Here is a 23,510-nt window from a genome sequence, read left to right on the forward strand (position 1 = left end):
GTTGGACAATTACTTAGCGAACTTTCCACCATATATATATGTATGTGGCTTTTCTAAGTAATTGCTTGTCAGAAAGGCAGAGGAATGGATGAAAATATCCATTCTGACATCTCCTGAAATGCAGTGTTAGTTGACTATATCGGTTACATCACCCTGCACCCATTCAGCATCGCTAATCCCAATGTAAGTGACCTTTTACTTTACTCAGCGTTAAACGTGCACTGCTTGACCTTTGAGCCTCAAGCAGGCCTGTCCCCAGCACCCTGCTGTATCTTTAGTGCAGCAGTAAAGTCTTGAATCATTATCCATCCCAAGGACCTGCCTTGCCTTAGAGGTACTCTGACATTTGCTAAGACTTCCCATTGGACTTTGCAGACATTTCCAGATGATGACAGTGTCATTTGATATCTTGGTTTTAAAAATCATCGGAGTGGCTTGTGCTGAAGAACCTGAACGAAAAAGAAAATGGTAAAGTAAAAATAACAAGGCTGTTTCTTCTGTGCTTATTAAGATGGCATGGAAAAATACTTAGATTTTTAAAATTATGAATACATTCATACAATTTTTTAAAGGATCATAGTATAAAACAGAGGGTAAAAAGGATCAAATATATGGTGATGGAAGGAGAGCTCACTCTGGGTGGTGAACACACAATGTGATATATAGATGATGTAATACAGAATTGTACACCTGAAATTTATGTAACGTTACTAACCATTGTCACCCCAATAAACTTTAATTTAAAAAAAAAGTAGAGAGCCAATAGGAGAAAAGATATAAAGTGACCTATTTGAAAGAGGATCTATCTTTAGATAGTCCTTGCATTTCATAAAGCCAATTATAATAAAACTGCATGATTACCTGGTAAGCTATTGTTTATTAACTACTTTAATTTTACAATATCTTGCTTGGTTTTCACAAGAAACATGTGAGCATGGTAAGATAGGGTTACTCTCCTTACTCTGCGGGTAAGGAGAGAGGATTTGAAAGGGTGAGTGACTCATTCCTAGTAATTTCCTAGCTTGAACGAGGCTGAGCACAATTTGAGCCTAGGACCTCTCAGTCCAAGTTCCATTTTCTTTCTGCTGTATCATGCTGTATCTATTTATATAACATGGAATTCAGGCAGATCATTCAGAAACTTTCATTGACAAAGCAACCAGTGTTCAGGACAGAACTTGAAACTAAGGTAGATATTAAGACAACTTTATAATTATTCAATTCGTGTTTGTCTAGGTTGTAGTCGAGGGGATCACTAGGTTATGACTGCCTGCTCTAACACTACTGTTTTGTGGTATACACGCACAGACACCCCCCAAAAGGAAGTATAGTTGCAGTATGCAAATTAATTTTGTATTGGTCCCCCCCCACCGCCAAAAAGAAAGAAAACACCCAAAAACCAAACCTCAGAATTGTGCTTCCTTCACATACTAAAGTAGCTTCAACAGAATTTTAAAATCTTGTCTTCATTCTTTTCTATTGAAATGTCTATGGGAAAATTAGAATTCTGCTAATTGATTTTTTAAATTCCTAATAAGTCCTCCTACAATTGAGGCATAGCTGAGAAATCTAACTTTATTTATCTTACAATTTGAAAAGGGAGTATTATAAAAATTAATAAGACTTCCTAGAGTAGGAAATAAGTTTTTAAAATGAAGTAATGATAAACATTAAGCTGTTTAAATATGTAAGAGGCATATAGAATTACAAAGCAACTTGCGAGGACCAATTGGAAGGATTTATGACAATGAAAGCGAATGCATTTTAGGGTATTTGGCAGATTAGTCCTTCGGTTTCCTAACTTCAGAGATATGAGGCCAGTAGCATGTCCAAATCGATGCTTTTATTACAATCTACTTTTCATCATCAATGTGAAGAAGGGTGAAACTTTTTTTAAAAAGACAGCTATCAATGTGTGGAGCATTTTTTTCTTTAATTGGAGGATAATTTTACACTTAATATTTCTCCTTCAGTTTCAAACATGATCACTTTAATTACTTCGAGGAAGTAGTTTATTCTATCAAAAAGTTAAGGAAACTGAAGGAGGAGGGTTTGCAGTTATTCTGAGTTCGCTGAAAGTGAAATGCCAAGCTGCCAGGGATAAACTGCAGGGAGCTCTCTCGAGGCTCACGAGTGGGCTGAGAAGTGGCAGATGAGCTTCCGTGTGGGTAAGGTAATGCATTATGGGGGAAAATGAAGGCAAAATCAGCCAGGCTGCATTCACCGGCCGGCAGGCTCTTCTCAGTTCCAATCTTACAAAGAGACCTAGAAGTGACTGGCAACTGTTCCCTGAAAAAATTAGCTCAGGACAGTGCTGTAGCCACAGAGAGGTCAACCAACATTCTCCTGATCAACATCCATGAAAAGAGAACCAGACTGGCATCCAAACAGAAGACGTTTAACTTCCTTAGTGCAAGTAGGGTCATTCGGACTTCCTGAAGTACTACAGCTGATTCTGGTTGCTGCTCCCTTTAAAAAAGCTGCCACTGCTGCATTTGTAATGAACTATCTAATGGTGAGGATTCCTGGTTACGAAAGGCTGACAATCAGGGCTCTTCTGTTGGAAAATAAAATGGTTGAGTGAGACTCAGAGCCCATCAAATTATGAAACCATAAAAGGTTTGGATAGAATATTTGCAAAACTGTTTACCAAATCAAAGAATACTGGAACTAAGGAGTATCCTTGAACTATGACAGACGTGAATGATGGCGGAGAGGGCGTAGTGTACATGCCTTATGGAATAAGATACCCCAGAAGTTGTAAGGAACTGGCATGTTTAAAAAAAAAGTAAAGTGATCCAGGTCAATTAATCACTGTAGACACATGGTTAGCGAAGAGAAGGTTAGAGAAGCAGAAGAGGACAAACCATTTCTTTCTGCAGGGCTTCCCCTGATATCTCTCACCAGAAATAGAATCACGAGTACGGTATTCTTCAGGTTTTTAGTTTAAAAATGTATTAAAAATTTAAAAAATGTGTTAAAAGGGTTAGTATTGAAGATGGTAATGCATTTATGGATTACAAAGCTTCTTGTTCTTGTCCTATTTTTGACTTGACCTTTGTTTGTATAAAGCCTCATCCCCTCAAAGTCATGGACCTCAAAATTCAGGTTCAGTGCTTGTGGAGGCCAAAGGATGTGGTGGTTCAGGTTGTGGACTTTGAAACTTCACCGCTATCCCCCTCCTACTAACTGCATGATCCTAACGAAGCTCTTTTATTTTCTTAGAGGCACACTTTCCTCATTTGCAAAACGGCTTCATCATATCTACCCTATACAACTGTTTGAAGAAACATTGACATACAATATACACAAGTCACTTAACACAGTGCACAGCACCCAGCGGATGCTAAGTAAACTGCAGTTCTTACTGTTATTGTGGGCTAAGTGAGCCATGTGTCCCACCCTGGGTTTGAAAAGCTGGTAAAAAATACAATGCATATTGGGGGCCGCAGTTTCCTAATGATTTTTTTTAAGTTGTTTTTTTTTTGTTTTTTTTTTACTATTTTGCATATAGTCTTTTAGAAATGTAAATGAAACAGTAATGGTATAAAGTATCTTCCTATAGAAATATTGCTTCCCCCCACTATCTCATTTTGTAAAACAATTTTGTTCATATTTTTTCACATATATCTCTGACATCAGTGTTTCTATAAGTATGAGAGCCAATTTCTGAGTTCCCTAAAAATTTTCTGGGACACATTGCATTCATATCCATCTAAGTTGTTAGAGATACAACACTTTAATTGGTGTATGATATCATGACTGTCATTTTTATCCCAAGCTACAAATATCCATTTCCATAGCACTAGGTCAGTTTATTATTCCATTCATTCTAAATGTGTATACTTTTGATCCTCTCTAAGTATTTATTGCATTGCAATTTTAAGTGATCTTTCAAAGAATTTTATTTTATTTTATTTTACTTTATTTTATTTTATTTGATGGCTTAGGTGCATTTTATTGCTTTACTTTTCAAAGGCTTTTTTATACTGATAGCCAACAATTAAGGTCATGCCCTGTAAACAACTCATAGATCTGTATTGCATTTCATTGTCTCCAACCCCCCAAATCTGTAAATTTACCTCCATAATCACCTAAAACTCATACTAATTGTGGTTGTCCCAGATTAATTTGTCTTCTCCAAAGAGTACTTTATGGTTTTTAATAATTTTTTTAGTTTTCAATTACAGTTGACGTACAATATTATATTAATTTCAGGTGTACAACATAGTGATAAGACATTTATATAACTTAAAAAGTGATCACCCCAATAAATCTAATACCCACCTGACTCCATTACTTAGTTACTACAATATTATTGACTATATTCCCTATGCTGTACTTTACATCCGCATGACTACTTTGTAACTACCAATTTGTACTTCTTAATCCCTTCCCCTTTTTCAACCACCCTCCAAACCCCCCCTCCCATCTGGCAGCCATCAGAATGTCCTCTGAATCTATGTCTGTTTCTGTTTTGTTTATTTTGTTCTTTAGATGCCACATATAAGTAAAATCACATTGCATCTATCTTTCTCTGTCTGACACTCCACTCAGCACAATTCCCTACAGGTCCATCCGTGTTTTTACAGATGGCAAAGTTTCATTTTTTTTTTTTTTTTTTTTTTTTTTTTATGGCCTCCAAGGTTTCTGTTGAGAAATCAGCTGAAAGTCTTAATGGGAGCTCCTTTGTAGGTAATTTAACTGCTTGTCTCTTGCTACTTTTAAGATTCTCTCTTTGTCCTTAACCTTTGGCATTTCAATTGTGACGTATCTTGGTGTGGCCCTCTTTGGGTTTATCTTGTTTGAGACTCTCTGCACTTCCTGGGCTTGTATGTCTGTTTCAACGCCAGGTAGGGAAGTTTCCAGTCATTATTTCTTTAAATAGGTTTCAATTCCTTGTTCTCTCTCTTCTCCTTCTGGTACTCCTATGATGCGAATGTTGGTATGCTTGATGTTGTCCCAGAAGCCCCTTAAACTATTCTCATTTTCTTGGATTCTTTTTTCTTTTTGCTATTCTGATTGGGTGTATTCTGCTACCTTATCTTCCAAATCACTGATTCGATCCTCTGCTTCATCTAATCTACTGTAGAGTCCCTCTAATGTATTCTAATATGTTCTTTATTTCAGTTATTGTAGTCTTTATTTCTGGCTGGTTCTTTTTCATGTTTGCTATCTCAATTTTTATGTTTCCTATATCTTTGTTGAAGTTCTCACTGAGATCATTGAGCATCCTTATAACCAGTGTTTGGAACTCAGCATCTGGTAGATTGCTTGTCTCCATTTTGTTTACTTCTTTTTGTCTGGACTTCTGTTCTGTTCTTCTATTTGGGACATGTTTCTTTGTCTCCCCATTTTGGCTGCCTCTCTGTGTTTGTTTCTATGTATAAGGTAGGGCTCCTATGTCTCTTGGTCTTTGTAGAGTGGCCTTATGTAGTAGGTGTGCTGTGGGGCTCAGTGGTGTCGTCTCCCTGGTCACCTGAGCTCGGTGCTCCAGGTGTGTGCCTTGTGTGGGTTATGTGTGCCCTCCTGTTATATTTGAGCCTTGGTTGCTGTTTGCTCGTCAGTGGGAGGAATTGACCCTTAGGCTGACAGGTTGTGAAGACTGGCTATGACTACAGTGGAGGAGCTTTTGTGCAGGGGCTGATCCTACCAAGCAGGGTTCACGTTAGCAGGGCTCTGGTACCTGCCCAATCGGCCCTTTGGGTGTTTCGTCTTCAGAGGCTACCAGGTGATGCTTCAGCTAGGTGCAAAGCAGGCCGCCAACTGCAGGACTTCCTGAGAGGGACCCCACAGCAAGTCAAGTTTAGTGGCTCCTGTGCCCTGTCCAGAGCCACCTGGCAGGAACCACAAAGCAATATGCAGATGGCCCCCACGCTTGGAGGTGCCTCGAGAGGCCAAGCTGAGAACCAAGGCCGGCTGCCACTAGTGCCAGACTTAAGCCTGCTCAGCAAGAGGTATGGAGCAGGCTGAAGCCAGATGCTGCTTGTTTGGGGTTTGTGAACCTTTTTGAGAGATTTTAGGAAATTCCACAGCATGAGCTAAGGTAGGCTGTTTGGATGCAAAAGCTACTGGAAGCAGTTTGATTGTGCTTGAAAGTTGGGTGTGGTGGGGTCTCAGGGATTTACCATGGCAGAGTGAGCAGGGTTACCCAGATTGATGAAGATTCAGATATGGGAGCCACCTGTGTCCACACACTGAGATGGGGAAGGGCTCAACGAAGAAACAATGGCTTCTGTCTGTATTTCTGTTAGAAAACTTCCCCTCCAACCCTCGCCATGAAGCCAGATGATTCAGTTCCTTGCTATATATCCCTGGCAGCTTTTGAGCTGCTGCCCCAGTGCTGGAGCTCAGAGTGAGTGAGTTCATCAGCAGTAAGTCCGTGCTCGGTCCCTTTAAGAGGAGTGCCTGGGACTCCAGCAGCCCTGTCTCACTCAGCCACAATCCGTACTGGTTTTCACATCCAGAAGTTGTGGAGACTTCTATCCCAGCCCTGGAACCCTGGGCTAGGGAGCCTGGTGTGGGGCTGGACCCCTTGCTCCTTTGGGGGGAACTCCACAGTTGAGATATCCTCCCGATTTTCTTTTTAAGAGTTTTATTTTATTTATTTATTTATTTATTTATTTTAGTTTCAGGTGTACAAAACAATGTAATAGTTAGACATTTATGTCCCTCACAAAGTGATAACCCACCCCCATCTATTACCCCTCTGACATCGCATACAGCCGTTACATTTCCACTGTCTCTATTCCCAATGCTGTACTCCACTTCTTGTAACCATATATATATATATATATATATATATATATATATATATATATATATATATATATAAAATTATAGTTGACATTCATTATTATTCAGCTTCAAGTGTACAGTGCAGTGATCAGGCATCTACACTGTCCCTGAAGTGGTCTCCCTGATAAGACAAGTGTCCATCGGATACCCTACAAAATCTTTACAACATTATTGATTACATTCCCCAAACTGTCTTTCGTAACCCTGTGGCAATCTTGTGGTTACCAACTGTGCTTTCTAATCCCCTCACCTTCTCCCTCATCCCTACCCCTGCCCTCATCTCGCAACCCTCAGTTTTTCCTCTGTATCTCTGTCCCTCCTGATTTTTAACGGTCACACGGGAGTGTGGGACCAGCACATTCTGCATCTCTGCCCCTCCTGCCAGTCTCGAGGTGGCTTCTTCTGTATATCCCTAGTTGTAGGGCTCTGGTTCAGCTAGTCTTCAGGCGATTCTCAATGATGCTTGTTCTGTAGTTTAGTTGTAATTTTGATGTGGCCGTGAGACGAGGGAAGCACAGCATTTACCTACCCCGCCATCTTGACTGGAGCAAAGAGTACTTTACTGTTTAAAATAATTTAGAAGAGGGCCTTTATAATTAACGAATTTGTGAGGACTTGAATATGAGACAGTTTCCTTTTCTTCTGAGACATAACTTGGAGTAGGGTCACGGACCTTATATTTAGGAAGATAAGAATATATATATTTTTTGAAATATTTATCTAATTACATGACTTTACAAGTATTCAAGTTTCTTATTTTTATTCATTCTATATATGTGTTAAGTGCCAGGATGATCCAAACATGCAGAAGACAAAGTTCTTGCTATTATCAGAATTTTCAGACCTTGGAGAATAGTCAATTCAGGAAACATGCATTGAACACCTACTATGTACAAAGCATTTGCAGACAAAAAGATGTGAGTTGCAGTCTTTCTCTTGAACAGCTTACAAGCTATTCCAGGGATTTCAAATATATATATATATATATATATATATATATATATATATATATATATATAAATAATTCTTGTACCTAGGAAAATAAGAAAGCTGTAAACTGTTGTGGGGGTTCATAGATAGGAGAAGCCATATCCAATTGGGAAATATCAGAAACGGCTTCAGGAAGTCAATTATATTTGAGACAAAGCCTAAAGGATGTGTAAGATATTCCCAGGCATTTGGAGTAGGGCAGTGAGAAAGGGAACCAGAGCCTACTAGGAGAGCAAAATCACATGAGCAAAGGCACAGAAGAAAAGCAAGAAAGATATTCAGGAACAATGAGTAGTCCCTTTACATGTAACATAGAATTTATGGGAACAATGGAGAAATGAAACTGGGCTGTAAGTGAGATTAGGCTGATTGCAAGGGACTTCTAGGCTATGCTCAAAAAGTTTATTTTTACACTGTAAGCAGTAAAGAGAGATTTATTAACTGGAGATGGAATTATCCGATTGGATTTGTATTTTAGTTTCTTTCTGGATTGAGTTCCAAAAAGAACTGAGAAAGCTGAAGTGGTCTGGGAGAGAGAATAGATTGAGAAAAATGTTAGAGATCTATCAGAGAAATTGGAGACCATTTGGATACTGGGTTTCAAAGCATAGGAGGATTGACAATGAATTGGTATGTAGCCATTCTATTTAGTTGGACAGGTTTAGAGGAGTAATCAACAAATTTGGTTATGTTCATATTGGACAGAATGTGTAAGAGGCCTGCAGACATGGTTCACAAGACAGTTCACATAGGGAAAGCAAAGCGGTGAAGAGAGAAACTTTACATGTAAAATACATACACAGTAAATCATCACATGGAAACACATGCTTTTCACCAGCAAGTAAATAAATTCAAATTCAAATACCACTACAGCAGCAACAGATATCTACTCGAATGCCTAAGCACTAGGTGAGGTGTTAGAGGACATATAGGGAAATGGGTACAGTTTGGTGGTGCTGTTGCGTGACAATTCATGGAAATGTATACACAAAACAATATTAAGTGAAAATTAAATCGCAAGGGAGTATATAAACACTGATTATATGTATAATAATGTGTGTATGTTGACATATATTGGAAGAGAATTTGAAGGAATGGAAGTAGTTTAATGTTCATTTGCATTTTTTCTAGAACAGTTATTTAAGTGCATTCTAATTTGAAAAGAAAGGGATGAAAAATGATTCCTCATCACACCCCTAAAACACGTACCCATGCACACATCTTTGTAAATAGGCTGTGGTATAATATGATGTTCATTGTTTGTGATGTTGCGACATGATCTATAAATCAGGGATGTAATTGAAGCTGTAGTTCCCTTCGTAATCTACCGTAAGTCTGATGAGGCATTTTTGATTACTGTTTATTATAGTAATGAGAAAAGGGGAAATCTTTTCCTCATAAATCCTGACAATCTGCATTTTAAATCCTTTCACAATAGGAATTCTTTGCCCCCACTAAGTAAATACAGAAAATATAAGCTTATTATTGCTCATTCTCTCTATCTTCCTCTCAGGACTCACTGGCTCATTCTTGACCTTTACCTTTACCTGTCAGTTGGTAGTTGTTTTCTTTTCCTCCTCAAGGTTGATGCATTGAGATGTGTTTATTAAGCACACTCAGCTGAGGTTCAGATTTATATACAGCTAACAAACTGAGTGGATTTAATGCCTACCTTGTACCACACATTGTTGCCTGGCACTCTACAGAGAAGCTTTCACTTAATCTTGATAGTAAGCATCTGAGGTCTGAGGTATTATCTCTATTCTCGCATGACAAAAACTAGGCATCGTTCAGTAGGCGGCTCTCTTCAGTGTTCTTTCTGTCGTGATGCCTTTTAAGTGGCTAGTTCCCAACAAAAGAAGGCATACTGTGTGTTATGACTCAGAGTATAGTTTTAAACGTATAACTTTTTAGAAAGCAGCATATTTTTAAGGAAGATCTATTTTTCTGGAAAAAAAAAAGAAGTGCGCTGCTGTTATTTAAGAAAATGTGTACTGTTGCTATAAAATTTCTTTATAAGGCCATCTGGAAAATTTGATCCAAAGCCATTCAAAATGATACCAGCAATTGAAGTGGAATCCAAACATGAAGCAAGATTCTCTACTTTAATGATTTCAATTACATAAAACTTATGAGCTGATAAAAATTCTGAAGTTTTATTCAGAGAAATGCATGAGGTTGGCATGTTGACCACTAACAACAGGAAATTAACAAAGCATTACATAATACACACATAATGCAAACAAGGAACATTTAGAAGTACGGTGTGAAAAATCATAAACTGCAAGGACTAATTGGAAGCATCAAGTGGTGATTGGTGTAATGAAGTACCTTACCTGACTCATACAGCGTTAAGACTACATGGAGATGGTTGCCGTGCTAGCTCCTATGTGACAGCTGGAATATGATTGAGATCGGAAACGTACACCAGATGATAATCAATATTTTGAAGTGGGGGCAAGAGGGGTGCTGGTATAAATCATGTAGAAAGATGAATTGGAAAACTGTCTTGTTGAACAGAAGAAAAGGAGGAGTCTGGCAGGAAAGGTAAAAAGTTTAAAAATAGGAAATGTGGCTATAATTGAATGAGATTCATATACATAAACCATGTATACACAAAGATCCATCTCCTTTCGCTCTACTCACACAATGTTCATGGTTCGCAGGAGTAAAGAACCTTGATGAGGAGGTAATTGTTCAGAAAAAGAATTAAAGTTGAAATCACTGAATGGAGCAGCATTTTAAAACAGATACCCAGTAGTAAATGGCATAAAGAATGAATGCAAAAAGATACTGCTTTCTAGTCAAGTTCTAAATACTTCTATTGACAATGTACAGCTCATTCAGTTTCCAGAGAATAACTAGAAACAGAGACATTATGAAAAATGGCTCTCATTTAACTTGTTCACCTGGCAGTTGGCTTTGAATTATATTTTATTACCACTTGTTCACCTGGCAGTTGACTTTGAATTATATTTTATTACCAATCAACTTAAATTAAAATACCCAGCTTACAGTAAAACACTACAGACAGTATCTCAAATACTAAAACATACTGCATGTAAATAGCATTAAGCTTAAGACAAAGATTAACCAAAACAATGACAGTGAACATTAATGTCATGCCAGTAGCTTTGAGCTCCTTCCATCAACAATGTGGAACACAAAGAAATTACCAGAAGGCAGTGCAGTGACTTTTCTAACCTGCATTTACAACTAGAAGAACTTTTCACATTTCAGTCTCAACTATGCCCAAGTCGAGTGCCTTTTAATAAAGACATGGTACCAAACATCAAATAAATACATACATCTCGTGTATGTGTGTGTGTGTGTGTGTGTGTGTTCATAGCCATCTGTCCATCCCAGAGTGCATCTCACCAAGGCACTAGCCCAGATAACTATGTTCTTTTCTTCTCAGGTGTTTGTTTAAATTTGTACTTTAAGGACTTTATGGATAGTGTGCGATGTAAATATGTTCTAAGCCCATCGAAATGCAGATCATAGGAGATACATATTTTTTTCCAGGGAACTTTTCCCTACCACATAACTAAATTACTGACTGTTGTATTAATAGAGTCATATGAGTTTTAAGCATATTGTTACTCTCTTAATTACTTTTTTAGAGTGAGTATTATACGGGATCATCAGAAGATCATAGTCATGTTATTGCAGTCTTTCATTATGAATATACATTTTATAAAAGCTTAATCATGTACTATCCAATACGTGAATGATAGAACTATTATGGTTGTATGGTTCATTACCTTACATCCCATTCCTTGCTTTAAGCCTCTCATATCTTTATTGTATAGAGTATTTATGACAAATCAATTTTCTTCTCTGGAAGTCAGTATCATCATCTATAAAATGAAGGGTTAGACTTCACTTAAATAATCCATAAATTCCCTTCCAGCTCTCAAATTCTGTGTTCCATTGATTATCCCCAAACTATTATAGAAGTTCATAGGGCTCTTTTAAAAAATAGATATATTTTATAGAACACTTTATTGACCTGCACAAATTGAGATCTGATGTGGTATCAAAACTCCTTTCTGCTTAAGACAAATACTGTATGATATCAATTATGTGTGGAATCTAAAGAAAACCAAACTCATAAAAACAAAGAGTAACATGGTGTTTACCAGGGGCTGGTGCGGGGCGGGGGTAGGAGAGATATTGTTTAAGGGTACAAACTTGCAACTAGTAGATAAATAAGTCCTGGAGATCTAATGCACAGTATATTGTTAATAGACAACAATATTCTATTATAAACATCAAACTTGCAGGGAGACTAGATCTTAATTATTCTTACTACAAAAAAGATGATAATTTTGTGACATACAGATGCTAGCTAACACTACAGTGGCAATCCATATAACAACATAAATGTATCAAATCAACTTGTACATCTTAAACTCATATGATGTTGTATATCAAATAGCTTTCAATTAAAAGAAAAAACAACTCGTCTCTGCTTTAACCTATGATGGGAGATCAATGTGTTGGAAAATGTTTAGCCCAAGAAAAGAGAAGATACGGGGATTATCAGTCTTCAGGTTTACGATGAAACAGTGACCAATTTTCACTGTCTTAGTAAAGGATAGACTAAGAGGGAGCGAACTGTACCAAATGCCAAAGTGGATAATGTCATGCTGCATGAGAAAATGCTGAAGAAGCTAGAGATTCTCCAAGAAAGTAACGATTTGATGCAAAATATCAGGTAGCCACCCCTCTGGGGTGCTTTAAATCCAGGGAGTCTCAAAATGAGGGGGTGCGAAGCAAGATTGGAGCTGTTTCTCACAATTCAGCAGGAAGGCACTTTATATATCTGCTTAACGTATTTATTAATGAATTACTTATTCTTCTGAGCTATTTCTCCTAAGAGAGAAAACCCTCACACCTAACCTGTAGAAAATTGGCATTTAAAGAGACCGACATCCTCTTTGCTCCCAAATTTAGATTGTATGCACAAATTTATATATAGTTCACTTATATGTGTCCAGATATAATGACAGAACATGATCCCACCCCTTCCCCCACACTAACCAATTTACAATCTGAATGTGAAAGGAAGAAAAGTGGCAAAAGGGACCATTTTGATGTCACTTTCATTCTTTTTAAGCACAGCTGCATTCACTGATGAATAAAAAAACCGGCATCTGTAAAATTTTAGAGGCCAGTAATACTTTCTTGCTTTCTTTTCTTACAGGTAAAGATACAACTTTTTAGTAGTCAGTAACGCAAACCGAATGAATGGGTGATATTAGAGTTGCTTTTAAAGATGCCAATTGTGAAGCAACGGTGACTTACCAGAATCAGTATATTCACAGTCAGAAGCACGTGAATTACATTGTATCTATTAATCCTTGTAATCACAGAGCATTGTATAAAAATAGATATACTTTCTTTCTAAATAACCATTAAGTATAAGTTCAGAATTGAGTAAGTCACAGTTGGTGGCTCAGAGACACAGCTAACAGGTAATAATACGCTCATCTGATTAATGTCGAGTCTTAGTTTTTCTTTACTGTTATATGATGAAGGTCGTGGATAAGCAGTAAGGATGACAACCCACTCGAGAAAGAACGAGTTTTAAAGTGCTTTTTTTTGTAAGTTTTCCCACTTACATATTACAAAAAAGCTGAATTGGAATGTTAACTAAACATGAATAAAAAATGTTGATATTTTATTTAACCTAAATATAGTAATTATGAATAGGCTGCTTTCATGATTCTCATATTTAAAATATATCATTTTACATTGGGAATACAGAGGGGATTGTCACTGTGATGGTATAATAAGAAAATTTGTTTTGAGTGCATTAAAAATACGGTAAATGATTATTGCAATATAAGGGGGAAGGTTGTTTGCTTTTGGTAGTCTGTCAGATGTAGCCTCAGAAGAAAAGTGTGGTAGCCGCTTGACATGAAACAGTAGCGGAAGGACACAAGCTCAGAGAAATTTTTCCCAGCTGCAGTTATTAAAGAAATTCTTTTAGAGAAGAGAGGCAGCTTTTTTTTTTTCCTTTCCATTTTTTGCTTCCATCTCTGAATCCTTTGCTTTCACGTGGCATGCAAAGCGTCTGTGCATGGCAGCCTGTAAGTTCTGTTATTTAAACTGCCAACTGTTAAAACGGATTGAGTTGAACTGGAGGAGAATAGCCCCACTGAGGCAAATGCATTTTTACACCCCCTCTTCCATAAAATATTGTAAGGAATAGCTAGAAAGTTGCCCCTCAGACTTTCATCTAAAATGGTTGGATTATAGCTGTGTAAAAGAATCATTATCGACTCCTGACAGTTTTGGAGAGGACGTGAAGAGACTTGGTTCCTGACATTCTGTGCTTTGTCAAATCAGGCACTTTGATCATACGTATGAAGTGAAGGCTGACGTCACGAAATGCCTTGAAGCAGGAACTTCCATGTCTCCTGTGACTTCCTGTTTTTTGAAGGAATCAGATTGGATTATAAATTGATGGGAATGTGACTGGACACAAACACATTTATTGCAGGTTCAGCAACCGTTACATATTAGTGAAAGGAGGCAAGGGGCAAAGGGGACCATTCTGATGTCACTTACATTCTTTTTAAGGGCAGATTCGTTCACTGATGAGAAATAAACTGGCATCTGTAAAATTTTGGAGACCAGTAATACTTTTATGCCTTCTTTTCCTGGGGGTAAACATATAACTGTTTAATAGTCATTAATAGAAACTGAAAGAATGGGTGATGTTGCAGTTGCTTTTAAGGGTGCAAATTGCGAAGCAACTGTGACTTACCATAATCAGTATATCACTGTACCAAAAAGTGTATCTTTTTCTTACCTAGGTACATACTATTGCTAATATACCACTTTGGCTAAACTTAATGTCAAAATCCAATATTTCAAAGGTGATATGCTTTTTATTAAGAGATATAGTTTGACCTTAACTTCCCACCTGTAAAAGGCCATATTTCTTACACATCAACTCTAAAATTAGTCCCATTTTCTGACTTTTCTTGTTCTTTATTCACCTTGCCAAAGAATCTCTGTAATTGGCTTGCTCTGCAAAGTGTTTTATTTGCCCTTCTGAACATTAGCTGTTTTAAGAATGTATTATGGCAGGGAACACAAGATTTAACTTCAACTGCCTCCGTGTCCTCACCCGCCTTGCCAAATGAATGCTTCTGTTTTGAGTATCCCAGAGAAGAGTGAAATTGCTAAGATGTAACTGGCCCCAAGGAGTATTCTAAGCCGAGAAGCCATTCCAGGAAAGACAGTAGCTCTGTGCCCAGCATGGATCTTGGCCTTGCCCTACTTCCAAGCATCGAACGTATCCTCATAGTCATTTCTTCTGTATTGTGATTTTTTTTTTTTAAATGAAGCACTTTTAGATGTCCCATATGGTTTAAAACAAATCAGAAATTCATGTCCTAAATGTTTCGTTAGTCAGAATAATTAAGTTGATCAGTTCTGGGAGCAGTGGAAGCAAAATAATGGGGTCATTGAAGCAGGCAGGCTCTAATGGGAACCTGAGCTCATTCAGATATCAAATCTAATAATTGTTCTACACCTGTATGCACAGTCCCATTGAGCAAATCCACATTAAAGGTTTAGTGGAACACTTTCAATGTTATGGTCCAAAGGGACTTGCTACTGTTTTCACAAGAAAGCACTGAATATTTTTTGGCAATATGTTTTTTTATGATGTGTTAACTAAGCTTTGTGTGTTTATGTTGGTCCCCTATCCCTACCTCGGGAGGAAGAAAAGGGAGATATGTATAACTAGAAATAGTTTTCTTACCATTTAAGGATACTAAAAGTGTACTCGAGCATTTGCCACCTGGAGGCAATACTATTGGATGACTGAACTTACTGGATTGTGTGTGTGTGGGGGGGGGGGGGGGTTCCATGGGGGAGGGGGGATTGTTAACCTATGGAACCTACTAGAGATGAGGATCACTTAACCCTTTCCCTTCATAAAATAACGTGTTATCAAGCATGATTTTGGTTATTGAAGTATAAAGTAGCAATTAGGCATTTTATAGAAATGCAGTTTGATTTCTATGTCACTATACAACTATAGGAGCAAATTGACTGCTTTTGATTCTCCTGCAAGATATCTAAGGAGAGTTGACAGACCCAAAGGGTTTTTTTTTAAAGATCTAAAGAGTGGAAAGATGAATTTAATTCTGCCCTATAATGACCGTTGAACTAATAGATCTTCAATAGAACTCTGTCATTGGAAGCTTCAAAGCACACAGGAAAATTAAAACATTGGCAGTATATCCTGAACAGCTATGAAAGATCTGGACAGCCTTCTTCACCAAAATAAGGCAATCAAAGCTGAATTAACTTGCGTAAAGAATAGTCTTAATATTAGGTTGGTGCAAAAGTAATTGCAGTTTTTGCAATTATTTTTAACCTTTTAAACCGTGATTAATTTTGCACCAACCTAATACATACACACAAACCTGTTCATGAGTATTGTGCTCTAATATTTTTACTTTCTCTCTGGATAAACAGAAGAACATGTTCGTTTGTGTATTCATTCAGAAATCATTTATTGAGTGCCTCGTATATTCCAGGCACCAAGGAAACAGATGCAAATGGAAGTTCTTGCCTTTCCAGAGCTCACAGTAAAGGAGGGGAGCCAGATGGAATGGGACAGTCACAGGATACAGCTCAAGCTGAATCGTAACAGATGGATAGGAATTTCGTGAGCAGGAAAAGAAAAAGGAAGAGAAACACGTTTCAGGGAAGAGAACAGCATTTATGGAGGCAATAAGCGAGCACATTCAAGGAAGAGAAAGCAGTTCATTGCTAAAGAATACATAGGCGAAGCTAATAAAATGAAACATCATGAGAGGCCTTGGATAATAAGGAGTTGGATTTCTTATTGCATGGGTGATGAGGAGCCATATCCAGCTTGTTTTGCATAATCTCCTAGCAACACGGAAGTTTGATTGGGTGGGAGTGAGGCTAGACGTTGGAGGGATTCACTAGGGCTTTATTATACATATATGCATAGGCAATGGAAGAAGGCCTTACCTAGAGCAGTGGCAGTGGAGATGGTGAAGAAGAAGAAATAGATCCGAGAATGATTCAGGAGTCAGAATTTGGCTGATGGTTTGTTTTTTGTCTTTCATTTTTATGATGATGGCTGTATTAGTTTGCTAGGCCTGCTGTAACAATGTGGTACAAACTGAGTGACTTTAACAATAGAAATGTAGTTTCTCACAGTTCTGGAGGATTGAAGTCTAAGACCAAGGTGTCAGCAGGCCCATGTTCCCCGTGCAGGTGCTAGGGAAGGGTCTGTTCCAGGCATCCCTCTTAGCTCCTGGTGGGTTGCTGGCAGTATTTGACATGCGTTAGCTTGTAGAGTCATCATTGTGACCTCTGCCTTCATCTTCACATGTCATTCTCCATTTGTGAGTGTCTCCAAATTTCTCCTTTTTATGACACCAGTCATATTGGATTAGAGCCCGCCGTAATGACTTCATTTTAATTTGATTACCTCTGTAAAGATTCTATCACCAACTAAGGCCACATTGTAAGGTGATAGGGGGTTAGGACTTCAACATGGGGGAGGGGGGGCAATTCAATCCCGTAGCATGGCCCCATTCATCAAAATAAGGAAGCATGAAATGGAGAGAATAGAATCAAAGGAAAGGAAATCAGTTCAATTTGGATCTTGAGTGAGTGGTAGCTTTGGAACAATGAGGAGAAATATTTAGAAGGTGACTGAAGCTATAGCCTAAAGCCCAGGAAATGCAGAAATGAGATTCGTTAGCATAAAGGAAGTAGAATAGTTGAAGTTTTGCAAGTGGATGAATATACCCACGGAGAGTGGTTCATGGAATGTATAGAGTAATACGGGAAAGGGCAAAGACTAAAACCCTGAAAAATACTAACATATAAAGGATAAGGAAAACAATGGTGGCTTATAAAACAAATAGAGAAGAATCAGGCAAAGAACATGATTTGAAAATTAAGTGACAGTGGTAATATACAAGCCAAGAGAGGAGAGAGTTTCATGGAAGGAATAATTTTCGACAGTACCATGTGCTTCAGAGAGGTCAAGAAAAATAAAAACAAAGAAAAATCCTAACGCTTAAGGCAGGAATGTGATAATGACTCACAATAGGCCTATCCCTAAAGACGGTTATCATGGTATGTACCCTGTATTTCCAATAGAATTTCACTCTGTGTGTTACTAGAGAAAAGAAAAGAATGGTATTAATGACTCCAAGGCTTTGTCATCTAACTCAGGGCAGTCAGACGCCATATTGAATGAAATCGCGGGTTTTGAGCAAGTCCCAAATTTCAGTTTGAATAGGGTGTCCATCGTAGTCCATTCAGTGGCCTCTGTCAGGGGTGAGGAAGAAGCTTATTGGGTGCTGCTTCCCTCAGTGAAAGACTCTGAGCAGGACAGTTGCAGCTAGAAGTGGTGTTGGGCGTGTCAGGTATAGTGACCTGAGATACCTGTGTTTGCTCTGTGAAAATTGTACCTTCTGCAGCGTCGGGAGACATGCAAGCATGAGTTATACACATCGCCTGCACTTACTCCTCAACCTTCGGCAATATGGCGTCTGCCCCTCTTATTTTACAGAAATTGTTCTCATTAAGGCCTCTACTGACCTTCATAGTTCTAAAGCTGATAGTTTTCTGTCTTTATTTTACTGCATCTTTCTACAGAATGGGCTATTACTGCTTATTCCATTTTTCAAACTATTTGCTCCTCACTCTGATGGTTCATTCTGTACCTCTCTGAATATTTGCTGTCTGTTTTCCTCATGGACTCCTCTTCCTGCGCTCATCTATTAAACATCAGTGTTTCCCAGAATTGATTATCAGCCCACTGTTCTTCTCACTCTATACACTTTTCTGAGTGATGGCTTCTATTACCGTCCATAGGATACATCTCCCAAGTCTTTCATACTCTTTCCACACCTCTTCCCTGCACCTCAGTCTTGTAATATCTAACTGCCTGCTGTAAAGCTCCACCCGGACAGACATATCCAACTTGAAAAATCCCAAACTGAACTCATCATCTTCTGCTTGAACGCAACTCCTCTTCCTATACACCCTATCTTAGTGGACAGAACCTCCATTCCCCCAAATGCATAAGCCAGAACTTTTAGAGTTGACTCTAACTCTTCCTCTATCCTCCATGTCCAATTAATCCCTAATTCTTGTATGTAAGCCCCTCCACTACTTGATCACCAACTTGAACTATCTTAACAATTGCACTCCCTACTGCACATCTAAAGCCCAAGAGCTTTAAAATGGCGCATGAGACCATCCATGATCTGAACGTTACTTGTCTAAACCTCAGAGCCCATAGTCCCCTGCTTTGAATCAACACTCGTTGGCTTGTAGCCAGCCATGCACGGTTTTTTTTCCTTCTCATTTCTTGTCTCCCTTTCCTCACAGTGTCTCCTTTGCCAGGAACATACTGTTCCTCCAGGCTAATCCATCCTCATCCTTTACGAATCAACTAGAACATTGCCTTCTCTAGAAAGCCTTCCCAGCGACACTTCCCCTAAGGCTTGGCTAAGTGTTCCTTTTCTGTGCTCCTTTAATCATACTACTCACTGTAACTATATTCTAATTATCTTTATATGTTGCACTCTTAAATGAGAATATCTTGAGGGAAAGGGCTGATACCTCATTTTTGTATCAGGGGATATAATATAATCTCAGTTCTAAAACTGACTCACTGAGGACTGTGGAGCAGACTACAGAAGCCCTGACACATTTCATCAGACTAATTTTTAAACCAAAAGGCCACGATCACTACATAGTACCTGCCCAGACAGAAGAGATTGGCTCCTTTATCTATGGTACACAGTCAGTGTGCACGGAAGAATTGAAATAAATGGCAGGCCAGTTTTTGGACAGAGGAAGGTATACCTGACATGGGAACAGACCCTGGTTATGACGGCAAGGAAGGCTCCCTCTTTCCAGTGAATAGGTCTGCTCAAGACACCAAATTCAAAGTCAGCGGGTTGCCTGGTAAATCTAGTGATGGGGGCAAAAAGAATAAGTGACCGGTTTTACTAGATGCATCATTCAAGCCAGGCTAGAATTTCTAGAAATAATTTCTCCCTACTCTAAGGAACAAATCTGTCCAGACAACTGAAATCCTAAAGCAGAGAAATAATAGAAAACAGCCTGGCAACATTTTTCTACCCACTGGATGATAATAAGAAAAAATAAGTGAATTGACAATAAGAAAAAATAAATAAATTGCTATAAAATTTTCATTGCTTCCCAAAGGTATAAAAATACCCCAGCCCGTGATAACATGCGAAATTAATAAAAAGTCAAAATCTTGATAAATTCTGATTTCCTAACTGATTTTTATTAAGTTTTTGTTTTTATAATCTGAAAAAGACTTTCATGAACATCTGTTTGTATCTTATCCCATTGTCACAAAAGTGGCTAAAACCTGTCATAGTCTCCATAATGAGGCTGTCTGGACTTTTTAAAGAGTATCGTAAGAACTTGAGGGTGAAACCTTAGATTGTGGCTCTTAGGTTAAATATAAAAAATATTAAGCTTTTACTCTGTATCAGGTACCATTCTGGTCCTTTTACATTACTGCCTCATTTAGTCCTTGCAACTATCCTGTTAGGTGTTTAAATATTATTTTCGTGTTCACAAAGGGGAAAATGAGTTTGGGAAGACATAGCTATTTAGGAAAATCTAGCTATTAAGTGACAGAACAAAGATTTGAACCTGTATGGTCACACAATAGAATTTTGATCTGTCTATAATACAAATTGTGGATAACCATTAGAGATACAAACCTCTTTTTGCTTGTGGATTGTTGACTGATTTTTGTGTGTACGGATGTCACATCTATCAAAAGATTAATATGGGTCAGGTACTAGATTACCTCATTTAATTCTGTTTACACCTTACAATGTAAAGTACTACTAGTATCCTCATTTTGCACGTGAGGAAACTGGTGTTTAGATGCATTTTGCAAATATATAAATGTGAAAATGGCCTGTTTTCTTTAAAAACAAAACAAAACCTGTGTCTAGTAATCTACATTAATTAACTTAAAAGACTGCATATGCCTATTAGGTTTACTTTACTCCATTGTTATATGCACAACATTGCACCAATACCAATGTTGGTAAGAAAGAGTATAATGCTTCATGCCAAGACTAGACTCCTCTCTCAACCCCCACAGCACCTGCATTAACCAAGAAGAATACCCCATATGCTTGTCTTGTTGAAAATGGGTCAGTATTGTCTACGATCACAGGACAGACTTTATTTTTAATTTTTAATTTGTAGGTAACATGTTGCAGCAAAGCAATTTTTAAGTCTTATTTGATTTTACCGTTGAACTAAAGCTCTTCAGATGATATCACAACATACCACCACCTTATCTTTCTGAATTTTTACACATCTTTTTGAAGAGAGACAATGTCTAGGTTTACTTCTTAAGACTAGAACTTTTAGAATTTAGAATCTAAGATTCATGAAATACTTTAATAAATGACACAGCGTATGAAAACATTTATTTGTGCTCTAAAAGCAGTCAACTTTGAGCTATTACTTTTTCTTTCTAAAATTTTTCAATTACAGTTCACGTGCAATATTATGTCATTAGATGTACAACATAGTGACTAGATATTTGTATACCTTCCGAAATGATCACATGCATAAGACTAGTACCTATCTGAAACAATACATGGTTATTATATTATTGACTATATTCCCTAAGCTGTACTTTACATCCCCATGAGTATTTTTATAACTGCCAATTTGTACTTCTTAATCCCTTCAACTTTATCATTCACCCCCCCACCCCCTCCCATCTAGGGACCATCAATGTTCTCTGTATCTATGAGTTTGTTTCTGTTTTGTTTGTTTATTTCATTTTTAGACTCTACATATGAGTGAAATCATACAGTATTTGTCTTTCTCGGTCTGACTTATTTCACTTAGCATAATAACCTCTAGGTCCATCCATGTTGTTGCAGAAGGCAAGATTTCACTCTTTTATTGCTCAGTAATGTATCATTTTATCACCTCTTCTTTATCCATTCGTGTATCAATTGGACACTTAGCTTGCTTCCGTGTCTTGGCTATCGTAAATAATGCTGCAGTGAACATAAGGTTGCATATATCTTTTTGAGTAAGAGTTTTGAATTTCTTCCAATAAATACTCATAAGTGGAACTGCTGGGTGACATGGTAGTTCTGTTTTTAATTTTTTGAGGAACCACTATACTGTTTTCCAGTCACTGCACTGATTTATAATCCCATCAACAGAGTACAAGTGCTCCCTTTTCTCCACATACTCACAACACTTGTTTGTTGATTTATTGATGATACCCATTTTTACAGGTGTGAGATGATATCTCCTTGTGGTTTAAATTTGCAGTTCCCTGATAATTAGTGATGTTGAGAATCTTTTCACCTGTGTTGGCCATCTTGCGTGTCCTCTTTATAAAAATGTCTATTCAGGTCCTCTACTCATTTTTTAATTCAATTGTTTGGGGGGTTTTTTGGTGTCGAATTGTATGATTTGTTTAAAAAAATTTTTATATTAACCCCTTATCAGATATATCATTGGCAAATATCTTCTCCCATTTAGTGGGATGTCTTTTTGTTTTATTGATGGTTTCCTTTGCTGTGCAAAAACTTTTTCGTTTGATGTAATCGTATATGTTTATTTTTTCTTTTGTTTCCCTTGCCCAAAGAGACATATCAAAAAAAAAAAGAAACATTGCTAAAAGCAATGTCATAGAGCTTACTGCCTATGTTTTCTTCTAGGAGTTTTATGGTTTCATGTATTACATTTAAGTCTTTAATTCATTTTGAGTTTATTCTTGTTTATGGTGTAAGAAAGTGGTCTAGTTTCTTTTTTTTTTTTCTTTTCCTTTTTTTTTTTTCTTTTTACATGAATCTGTCTAGTTTTACCAACACAATTTCCTGAAGAGACTGTCATTACCCCATTGGATATTATTGCCTCCTTTGTCAAAGATTAATTGACCATATAGGCATGGGTTTATTTCTGGGCTCTCTGTTCTGTTCCATTGATCTATGTGTCTGTTTTTAGGCCAATACCATGCTGTTTTGATTACTATGGCCTTGTAGCATAGTTTAAAATCAGGTAGTATGATACATCCAACTTTGTTCTTTCTCAAGATTGCTTTGGCTATTGAGGTTCCTTTGCAATTCCATATAAATTTTACCATTATTTGTTCTAGTTCTATAAAAAATCCATTGGTATTTTAATAGCAATTGCATTGAATCTATAGATTGCTCTGAGTCATATGGACATTTTAACAATATTAATTCTTCCTATCCAAGAGCAAGGCATATTCTTCCATTTATTTGTATCTTCTTCAACTTATTTCTTCAGTGTCTTATAGTTTTCCAAGTACAGATCTTTTATCTCCTTGGTTAAATTTACATATTCCTAAGTATTTTACTGCATTTCATGCACTTGTAAATGGGATTGTTTTCTTACTTTCTCTTTCTGATAATTCACTATTGCTATATGAAAATTCAGCAAATTTTTAATTATTAATTTGTATCCTGCTAATTTACTGAATTAATTTATTCTAATAACTTTTTGGTGGTATCTTTAGGGTTCTCTATATATAGTATCATGTCATCTGCAAGTTATGACAGTTGTACTTCTTTCTCCCTTTATGTCCATCAATATTTTCTTTATACATTTAAGTACTCCTATGTTGGGTGCGTAAATGT

General features: G+C 37.4%; 1 protein-coding gene across 3 annotated transcripts in view; it reads left to right on the forward strand.

Annotated features, from left to right (window-relative positions):
• DIAPH2 (diaphanous related formin 2) overlaps window positions 1-23,510 on the forward strand; it is an 823,692-nt gene that overhangs the window by 786,658 nt on the left and 13,524 nt on the right. The gene's annotated exons all lie outside the window — the stretch shown is intronic.

The sequence above is a fragment of the Rhinolophus sinicus genome, chromosome X (genome assembly GCF_036562045.2).
Source record: "Rhinolophus sinicus isolate RSC01 chromosome X, ASM3656204v1, whole genome shotgun sequence".
NCBI classification, from domain to species: Eukaryota; Metazoa; Chordata; class Mammalia; order Chiroptera; family Rhinolophidae; genus Rhinolophus; species Rhinolophus sinicus.